General features: G+C 42.0%; 1 protein-coding gene across 1 annotated transcript in view; it reads right to left on the bottom strand.

The window, feature by feature from the left end:
- The window catches only part of LOC311428688 (ATPase family AAA domain-containing protein 2-like), a gene marked incomplete at its 3' end in the record, with an annotated part of 45,576 nt that extends 35,671 nt beyond the window's left edge, over positions 1–9,905 (bottom strand). Inside the window, exon 1 of the mRNA XM_084540021.1 lies at positions 9,135–9,905. The remainder of the gene's footprint in view (positions 1–9,134) is intronic.
- Positions 9,906–10,258: the final 353 nt, after the last annotated feature.

Genomic DNA, 10,258 nt, shown 5'->3' with positions numbered 1-10,258 from the left:
CAGTCCAAGAAAGGGCTTCAGACTTCACTCAAGTAGTCCTGTAAATACTGTTTGTCATTATAAGGAAAGATCTCTGTGCTTTTCAGTGCTGTGACACGCCTACATATCAAAGCCTTTTCACGAGCAAACTGTGTTGGCATTTGGACTGGCTTTTTAGAATGAAACCAGGGCTTTCAGCGAATAATCCCATAAGAGACATTTGAGAGTCAGCAGAAGTAAAAGCACTGCCTCTGCTTCTTGCAAAATCCTAACAGTGCAGCCCTAAAAACAAAGTTGAACCTTCCCCAAAACGCTGAGAAGTACGAACACTGAGAAGTTACAGACACACACGGATCAGCACTACTTTACCTTCTGTGGGTCAACGGGCTTTGCAAATTCCCTGAAACGTCTGTCAGTGGCAAGTCTGTGAGTAACGTCCCTCAAGAAAATTCTAAGGTCACGCAAGGTATCCTTCTCTTCCTCCTCCAGCATCTTTACTTCTTCCTCTTGTGGCTTCTGAGGCTCAGCTGGTGGTGCTACAGGCACAACTTCCAATGTCCGATCAACTTCAATTCATCAGGAAAAATTAGCCAATTTACAGTACTCAAATACAAGCATATGACAAATTACTGACAGAAAATGACCACCAAAGCAAAGACCAACAAGCTAGTAACTTCGATAGGAAAGTTTTAGATGTACTTCTCATATCCTCCTCACCTCTTTTCTTTACAGGAGGCTTAGCCACTTCATTTAGAATTAGGTCCTCAAAAAAAGGCTGCTCTCTCTGCCCTACCAGGCAACTCAATATTGCACACTTCTCCAAATTCCGTATTAAATCATTTTTGCATCTAAAGCAGAAGGAGGAGAGACATTTCAGATTTAAGGCCACAAAAAACTCATCTTCTATTCCAAAAAGACGAGTACCTTTTCAAATTAAGAATAACCTGAAGAACACAAACTGAAAAAAGTTATCATCCTGGCCTTAAAACGCTACATTTTCACAGGCTGGCACGGCAAATTCAAATATCACCTTTAAGAATCACCTGTAGAATTAAAGCTCGCTGAAGGGATTGTACACTACACTGGTAAAGTAATGGCTTTCACCACATCCAACAGCGCCTCCTTTGTATTTACTTGCCTTGCTGCAGCCTTTACTTAGAACCTTTATGGCTATCGAGGGAAGAGAAAGACTTCAGCAGACAAGTGAGGGCTTTTTGCTGAGTTTTTATTTCTCTCCCAAAAGGTGTCTGAAGTAGCTAGTACCTCTACGTCTTCCTCCATTTTCAAGTTCTAGTATTAAAAGGTAGGTGAGGAATTTCACTACTTATTTTAGAAGGAATTTACAGCCTGTACAAAAACTTCTGTGCGAACTCAAGCACTTTCAAAGCAGTTGATAATAAACACGTTTAGGTAAGACCCGTTCTCTTCCCCCAATGACTGAGACCAAATCATCAGAATGAGAACAGTGTGGTCCTGTTTTGGGCACCTTCCCTTAATGTAAACTCTCAGAAGTCAATGAAGTTCTGCACGTACTTTTACTACAGTTTATTTAGGAATACAACTAGAATTCAATTCCAAAGTTACTTTAGCAGAAATTGGAACTCAGCTTTCCAGCTTGGAAAGCTTTGGCCTCTATGAAGAAAGAAACTGATTTATTTATTTTTTTTTTAATCAAAGTGTTTCAATTCTCTACTAAATTGCATTATTAGCAGTTTACCCAACATAGCATGGAATGGCAGACTGTCAGAAGAAATCTCTTCAGTAAAAACATCCTCTTGTCATTTCAAGCACTTCATATTCTTGACTGAACCACTTTGTAGCCACCAGAATTATTGTATTAATTTATTATTTGCATGTGTGAGAAGGGGGTGAAAGTCACTTGCTTGACTCAGAAAAAACCTTAAGCAGATGCTTTCACAGTATTCTTTTTCTCTAAGCAAATTTTAAGTGATTTGTTAGGGTGTCTGAGTAAAACAGTATGCATTTAAGAAAGCACACCAGTTTGATGTTGAAAGCATTCATAAATTACAAGACACTGAAGAAATAGTAAGGAAAGTATTGACAAATACCTCTTCTGGGAGATCTGAGTGACGTACATCAGACGGAGCAAGCAGCAAAACTGGCAAAAGTGCTGGAATGTTACGTAGTAGAGTTAGAACAGTAAGTTTCAAGGCAGGTCCAGCGTTGTCCCACCATAAATGGATATCTGGGACATAAATTGTGCTTGGTGCTGTCTTCTGAGCATTTCGGATCAGCTAGTGAAATGGAAAGCTTGCGTAAGAAAACTAAAACACGTACAAGAACCTGTTAATACATAGCTACATAGCCATCTGACTGCCCCATGAAATGAAACTACGTGAACAGAGTGGCAAGCATCCTTTCACATAAGGAATTTCTCTGTGCACCCTTTCAGATTATCAGTATTCGGAGAACTCTAGTCAGAAGATGGGAAGGATATATTCAGGCAGTGGCTAGACACCGTAGCTATATGGCCACAGCCACAATCATCGCATAACAAAGAAAGGAAATGTCCCTCTTAAGGGACACATCAGTATTCAGTCGTGTAACATGTCTGTCCTTACTTGTATGACTCTCAAACGTTTCCACTAAAGGTAAAAATATTTTAAGGTAGTGATGCCAAACAAGAAAATGGATTTCCTGCCTAAAAGTAAAAACACCAAATCTGGTCATTTTTTCTAGTTAAAACCACATCACCGTGCAAATGAAGTGTTTTCTGAATGTTAATGCTTTTAGTGCACATACTGCAACAGCACAAGTTGTGTATGTCCGTGCGAAAACAAAATAAACAGAAGCCCCAAACCTTGGTTGCCTTACTAATATAATCTAGAAGAAGGCTACAAAAAGTAGCCGACATGCAGTCTGATACAGAGCCATCTACTGGGAGCACACAGTCCTAGGAGGCAATGAGAACTACTTTCTGGATCCCAGTGAAATGAGCAGCATTTCTTTCCACAAAGAGATGTTTATTAGCAACACCGCCCAGCTTCCTGAGCTGCTAGAAACAGCCTCACTGTAAAATTGGGTATGGAAAATGTGGACATGTACAACATCCAGATTGTTTGTGGTGCTGTCTAAAAGAAAAGGGGATTTTCAGACAGAAGCAAACATCCCAGCACATTAAAACAAGGCCACCTCCATTACCAATTAATTTTGCTCACCTTACTTGCAACTCGATTGATCCTTTACATACAGTCAGTGAATCCGATGAGAAGAAAAAGAAAAAAGGTACCTGTCCGCAGATTTCTTCTGGCGGTGCAACGTTTGTAAGCAGAACAGAAAGGTCCAGGGTGTGAACAGAAAACTTCTCCAAAGCGTGCAACACCACGGGTGCCACGTAAGAAACCTGGCCATACCCTTCTTTTCCTGCTATTAGCAGACGGGGCTGGCATGATGTTGGTTCGCAGAAAGCACTCCTAGAACAAGAGTTCAGAAAACAAGTTTATAAATGAGGTGCTGAATAGACACACAGATGTTCCAAGTAATTTTCCTATAGACTTTCTTTTCCCTCCCCAAATAATCCAAATGGCAGCGGTACATTAAATACATGTAAGATTTCCAGTTAAGTTATTCACTCATTCCAATTGTTTCACCTTCTTCCCTTGTGTTTCCTATTCTTTAGTAAACCAAGACTGCAAATTAATATCCCTGCAATCTTGCTTTACTTTATTATAAATTTATTATTTATTATATATTTATTATTTACTTTATTATAAATTTATTTTTATTTAAAAATAAATTGGTGAGGAGCATTTGTTTCCCCACTACAATCAGGCTGTACCTCTGCTGGCTTAAATCAAAGATGCTAGAGACTTAGCCTTGCTCTAAAGCACAGAAAATCTTCTGGACAGCACAGCAATAGAAACGGAGAAAAATAACTGATCCAGCTGTGACAACATGATCTAACTTTCCAACTGTGGGCTTGCATGACTTCCATACTAAAATATCACAAGATTAACACAACTTGGTGGCTTAACAAATAAAGACACCATTCAATTTTTTCTCAAGGTGTTTTAACAAGCCATTTCTCAGTTTTCTTTCTGCTACATAATTCACTACTGGTTTAACAATCCTGGAAAACAGAAGGGCAAGAGGTGGCAACACAAACCCATAAAGTTGGGGTATTTTTAGCTAAAAGGACAGACAGCACATTTATGTGGTCTTGAGTCTTTCAAAGAATGCCATGGATTAAGTCAACGTGTTCTGGTAGTCTACTAATCACTTTGGCTTACAAAGAGAAGCCTGGGCTTTTCAATTTGGTCATTCAGAGCAACTTCGTTACAACTTTAGTCCCTCCACCCTTTCTTCTTGTGAATACCAAGCACCCCTTCAACACACAAACTTGATGTTGCCCCTTCCTCTACCACCCCTCGCACTTTTAACAGCTGGAACTGTTCACAAAGACTCAGCAGACCTGAGAATTTAAACGTAACAGGGATCTATCTTTCTTTACCTGCTGAAACAGAGGCGTTTTTTCTCTGGTCCGTCAGGCATTCCATCTTTTAATTCATCTCCAGAAACCAAGCATGCATCGTCATCACTGTCAAACATATCATCTTGTAAAATACGATTGAAATGCTCTGAAAGGCAAAAGAGGTTTGTTAACTTTCCTGAATAGCCTTTGTCTCTTTCTCTTCCATTAATACAGCTTCTAAATCAGTGCCAAAACCCTTTCTTCATTTGAGAGCACACACTGAAAGCTATTTCCTAGAGTTCAGCCCACCACAGATCTAAGGAGATGGCACAAGGCCCTACAAAGCTCTACTAAGTCCCACTGATGTGTACGTGTAAGGTACGCTACTCTTGGTGATTTTTTTCTCCCCCTTAGAATAAAGGAGATTACAAACACTTTCTGCAGTTGCTAAATAGCTAAAAAAGAAACAAACAAGACCATTTCTTTCTGGAGGAGGTTCCCACAATGAAAGCACGGGGATAAAGGATGTGATGGCCACAGAATTCCATTCATCTAGTAAGTATCAATGCTAATTGATCTCACGTGTATAGTACGATCCACAAACATTTAAATTAGGAGACTGGTTAAAAAGGACGATAGCTAAAACAATATTTAGCTTAGACCAGTTATACTTGTATCCTGGTTCTGACATTCTTCAGAAAGGAATTAGAAACATTGACCTAGAAATGCTTCCCCTCCAAAGATCTGAGTTTTGATTTTTTAAAGAAAAATAGGTGCCTTATACTTCAAACCTCAAGTCAACCTCTACAAATGCTAATTATCTTAGCTGCCCTCAGAAGCAGGATGCTTCAGTAGAGAACGCATCTTCCTTTACTGTGTATTGAGTCATTCAGAGCTTCCATTTGGCATTTCAGTTTTGAATCCACAATAAAACCTATGTGTTATATTCCAGACTTGCCCAAAAAAAAGACACGCACATGCAAATAATAAAATTCTACCACCATTATGTCTGAAAGGTTTAAGTTGATTGCACAAACCACAAGTTTTTGCTTTAGCAGAATTATAAAGAAGTGGATGCTGTGGTTATACCTTGCTGTCGGTCCTCCTTTAGTGCAAGCTGTGCATGCGGGAAGATCTTCTGCACAACTTGTAAAATATTCTCTACTGATCTTTGAAAAAGTGGCTTGAAAATGGGTGAGAGTGCTTGTATGGGTGAAGCCTTGATCCTGTTTGAAGCTGGAACAACCTTCTTCATAGCCATGAAAAAGTCCTTTGCTTTTATTTTAATAGAATTAACGTCTAGTAGCAACTTCTCCCTACTTGCATAAATCTGAGGATAGCATCGGCGTAGAGAGCACAGCGCAGCTTCAGTACATAAAGATTTGATATCTGCACCACAGTATCCTAACAAACAAAAATCAAACGTTACATCAGACAAGGCCCAGGTTTACAACATGCAACATTTAAAGAATTTGTAATGCCAAAACCAAACAGCATAACAGGGAATTCAAAGTGCTACCGCTCTGCAGGGAAGTTTCATGTTGCTCACTGCCTGATATCCTGCGCTTATGCAGCTGAAGCAGACTCCTCATCAAAAACTATACTCTTGAGGAAGATGCCCCAGAACCATTTAACGTTCTTAGACAACAAGAGGAACGACAACAAAGAGTAAATAGATGAAAGCATCTCACTCTGATTGCTATGAAGGTGTGCCAGCTGCCTCGTTGACTACTTGTGCAGCAAGGCACAAGAGCATGGGTACTGCCTGGTACAAGCTAAGGTTCTTTACAACTTGGTCACAAGCAAGAATCCGTTTCTGTTTCAGTCTTACCAATGCATTTCTCAGCTAGTTCATCAAGCAACATGTCCGGTGGCTGAGGGGTCCAGTCACGAGTATGAATCTTGACAATTTCTTTTCTAGCCTGGAAGCAAAATCATTGCATTTTAGCTTGTCCCAAGTTTTCCTTAAAAATACCAACAAGAAACAAACAAACCAAAAGGCAAACAAGTAAACAAAAAACAAAACAGTCCTCCCTCAAAACCCCTCATCTATTAATACGCTTTTCTTACTTGCTCAACTTTCAAGTATTTTACAGTTATTTAATATACACTCTGCATTGTCAACCAGGAAATTGAATAGTTCTTATTTGTTATACTGAACTTTTTCTAGGAACCTACAGTGAAAGAAAAGGCATTTATAGCTTCAATAACAAGTTTCCAAACTACGAGACCTAAGGACCCAGAAGAAAATACTGTAATGAAAAATTTATCCAGAAACATTTCTTTGCTGTCCAAAAAACTTCTCTAAAACCTAGCAAGCTTTCATTGGGACAGTCTCATTACTTCATCACATTTGATTTTCAGTCAGTAAATTCACAGAAAGCACTTCTGGCACAATGCTTCCAATTGCTACAATTACTATAAAGAAGAAAAGAATTATGACTCAAACTACTACCACTGATCCGGGGCACAATCAAATGCAAACACGTCCCCTATTCATTCATAAGCGAAGGATTGAGACCAAAAACACAACTTCATGATGAAAACACCCAAGTGGACTAAATAATTAAGCAAACAGGTACAACTTGGGGAATTAAAGGTTTGATTATAGAACTAACTACTTAGTGGTATCATCCTGACCATATATATCCAGTACCAGATTTGCCCTCCATGGAACAATGCAGTGTCTCCACATATCACTCGTTTGTTCAAGTTGTCAATTATTTTTTTCCTATAAAGTTGGACTTTGCCATGGTAGCACTAACGTTGAATTTAAGTTCTCACCTCTTTATTTGGCAAGTTGAAGAAGAACTCTCTGCCAAAGCGTCCTGGTCTTTGTAAAGCAGGATCTACAGAATCCAGTCTGTTGGTAGCTCCGATTACCACGATCTCCCCTCTGTTATCTATGCCATCCATAATCATAGAATCATAGAATCATAGAATCATAGAATATCCTGAGTTGGAAGGGACCCTTAAGGATCATCAAGTCCAACTCTCGACACCGCACAGGTCTACCCAAAAGTTCAGACCATGTGCCTAAGTTCACAGTCCAATCTCTTCTTAAATTCAGACAGGCTCGGTGCAGTGACCACTTCCCTGGGGAGCCTGTTCCAGTGTGCAACCACCCTCTCTGTGAAGAACCCCCTCCTGACGTCCAGCCTAAATTTCCCCTGCCTCAGCTTAACCCCGTTCCCGCGGGTCCTGTCACTAGTGTTAATGGAGAAAAGGTCTCCTGCCTCTTGACAACCCCTTACGAGGAAGTTGTAGACTGCGATGAGGTCTCCCCTCAGCCTCCTCTTCTCCAGGCTGAACAGGCCCAGTGACCTCAGCCGTTCCTCGTACGTCTTCCCCTCAAGGCCTTTCACCATAAGCATCTGAAGAGTTGAAACAATGGAAATAATAGAAAAATATAAGTTTTACTTACTGGTTCAGTACATTTTGTTACATTCCACATGACTTTCTTGATGCCGGAATAACCTTCTTCCTAGTGGTCATTCAAAACTGGGAAAAAAATAGTCTACCAAGTCGGGGTTTTTTTTGATTTGATAATAAATCTGCAGACTGTTAAGTCATCAAGCACTTCAAGACTGTTTGAAATAATCTCTACGTTAATATAAAAGGAGTACCGCACACTTCTGCTCAGGAAGAAAATCACGGAAAATGTCAACTTTGATTTTAGATGTTGAATTTGTTGCAGTGAGATCTTCCTCATCGCATGATTCTATTTGGATTTAAACCATATTATCTATGGAGAGACCAAGATTAGGACAAGAACAGCACAGAGTTCAGCATGAAGCCAATCAGGAGCTCAAGTTTGTATTCTTTGTATTCAACTTTACCCTTCTCTTGCTCGAAGGATCTGCTTTTTGAGTCTCCTTCTCTTCACTAGGAGCATGTTCCCTCTTGCTTCGGTAATGCTTTTTCTCAGTGGTTTTAGTCTCGTCCTTTGTATCTTGGCATCTCTCTGTAACAGCTGAGGAGGAAAGGTTTTTAGAGCTACATTCAGTGTCAGACTCGAGAGAGGAAGTATGCCGCAATTTCTCACCAGGCTCACAAGACTCTTTGCCGGACAAAACGGTTTCTTTTGAAATGAGGTCACGTTCTTTTGATCTTCTTGGTTTCTCCTTGTCTCTACCGTCATCACATTGGTACTGGGCGAGGTATTCATCATTCCCAGGAGATTTCGGAGGGTCCGCGACACTGCACAAAATAAAATCACATTTCTCACTTCTGCTGAAGGACATGAATATTACGAGTAAAATCTTCCAAAGGCAAACAAACAAACAAAAACCTCCGGACTAAAGGAACGCTCGCAAAGATATGCCATTTAGAAACCTCTCCTGTGATTAGGACACCTTCTTCAGCTCCCAGAGAAAGTGCTTTTGCCCCTCTTGCTTCTGAAGCCATTGCACTAAAAAAGCAAACGCATCTGTCTCCCTCCACATGCTGCTCTGAATAAGAGCCAGAATATTCAAAGCCACTCTATTTGTTCTCCCCACATAGCCAAAAAAACACCAGTTGAAAGAGTTTTCTACCTCTCTCCACGAATTTACATTCACATATCCTATGACTGCAAAAATAGAAGGCGGGGCTCAGGAGGAACAGCCAGTGCTGGAAATGAAAAAAAGCAGCCTGTTTCTTCAGAGTCTTAAGCCTATGCTACTAGGAACAAAACAAAACAAAACAAAACAAGAGGAGAGGAGAACAACAGCGGGAAATTTACCTATTCTCCAGGTGTTCAATTGCAAAGCCTCCTCTGGAGGATCAACAGTTGTGAATTCAGTGTGCTTAGGAGAAATCAGATCTACATCTGAACCACAACTATTTCAGTAGTATCACGAACTTCTGTTACTCTGAAGAAGCAGTCAGCACCGTTTCTATGTTAGGAAAGAGCTGAACAGAGTCTGTTATTCACATCAAGTAGTCAGGCAGGTTTCTTCTTCTTCAGGCTGGGTTTCACTAGAACATGACTAGCCTGTAAGCCTCATGGCATCACCTTCCATCTTGACTGCTGAACCTCCTTGCTCCCTACTATCTTCTTTGCCAAGATACAGCTGTCCACATTTACTTTTCCTACTTGGCTGGACTGAATTTAAGAAGATCTTGCATCTAAGAAAGGGAACAAAAGCTGCTGCCCAGCAGCGTCTGGCTCAGGGAGGAGTGAGAAAGCTCTGTGCAGCCCCCAAGGTCCGTGCAGCAGGAGGCAGGAGGTGCTCCAGGCTCCCAGCAGCAGTTCCCCTGCGGCCTGTGCAGGGAGAGGCCCCTGGTGGAGCAGGCTGTCCCCCTGCAGCCCATGGGTCCCCCGTGGAGCAGATCTCCACGCTGCAGCCCCCCTGTGGCTGGAGGAGCCCCCGGTGGAGCAGGTGGCTGTGGCCTGGAGGAGGCCGCGGCCTGTGGAGAGCCCCCTCAGGAGCAGGCCCCGGGCTGGACTGGAACAGGCTGTGCTGAGCCTGCTTTGCCCGTGACGCTCCTTGTGGAGTGATCTCCCTGTCCTTCTGGCAGCCCTTGAGCCCTTGCCAGCCTCTTTTCTCCCCTTGGCGTTGGAGGAGGGGCAGGGAGAGAGCGCTTGTGCTGGAGCTCAGCTGCCCAGCTGAGGAAAACCACCACGGCTCTGTCTTGCCGCTGCTGCAGCACGCTGGTAGCAGCCAGCACCGTCTGTTCTTCGAGCCTCAGCAAGCCCACAGCATCTTCCCAGAAGGGATCCCTTTCCTTCACGCCTCCAGAGGCTGAGGGCTTGTGCCCCGTTTGCAAGCGCTTTCTCAGTGCCCCCTTCCCCAGAGAAGGATCCCAGCTGCTTGGCTTCCCTGCCCTCTGCTGCCAGGCTCCCGCAGCTGCTATCCCAGCAGC

The sequence above is a fragment of the Aythya ferina genome, assembly GCF_964211825.1.
Source record: "Aythya ferina genome assembly, contig: HAP1_SCAFFOLD_115, whole genome shotgun sequence".
Classification (NCBI taxonomy): Eukaryota; Metazoa; Chordata; class Aves; order Anseriformes; family Anatidae; genus Aythya; species Aythya ferina.
This window is presented reverse-complemented; position numbering and strand designations above follow the sequence as displayed.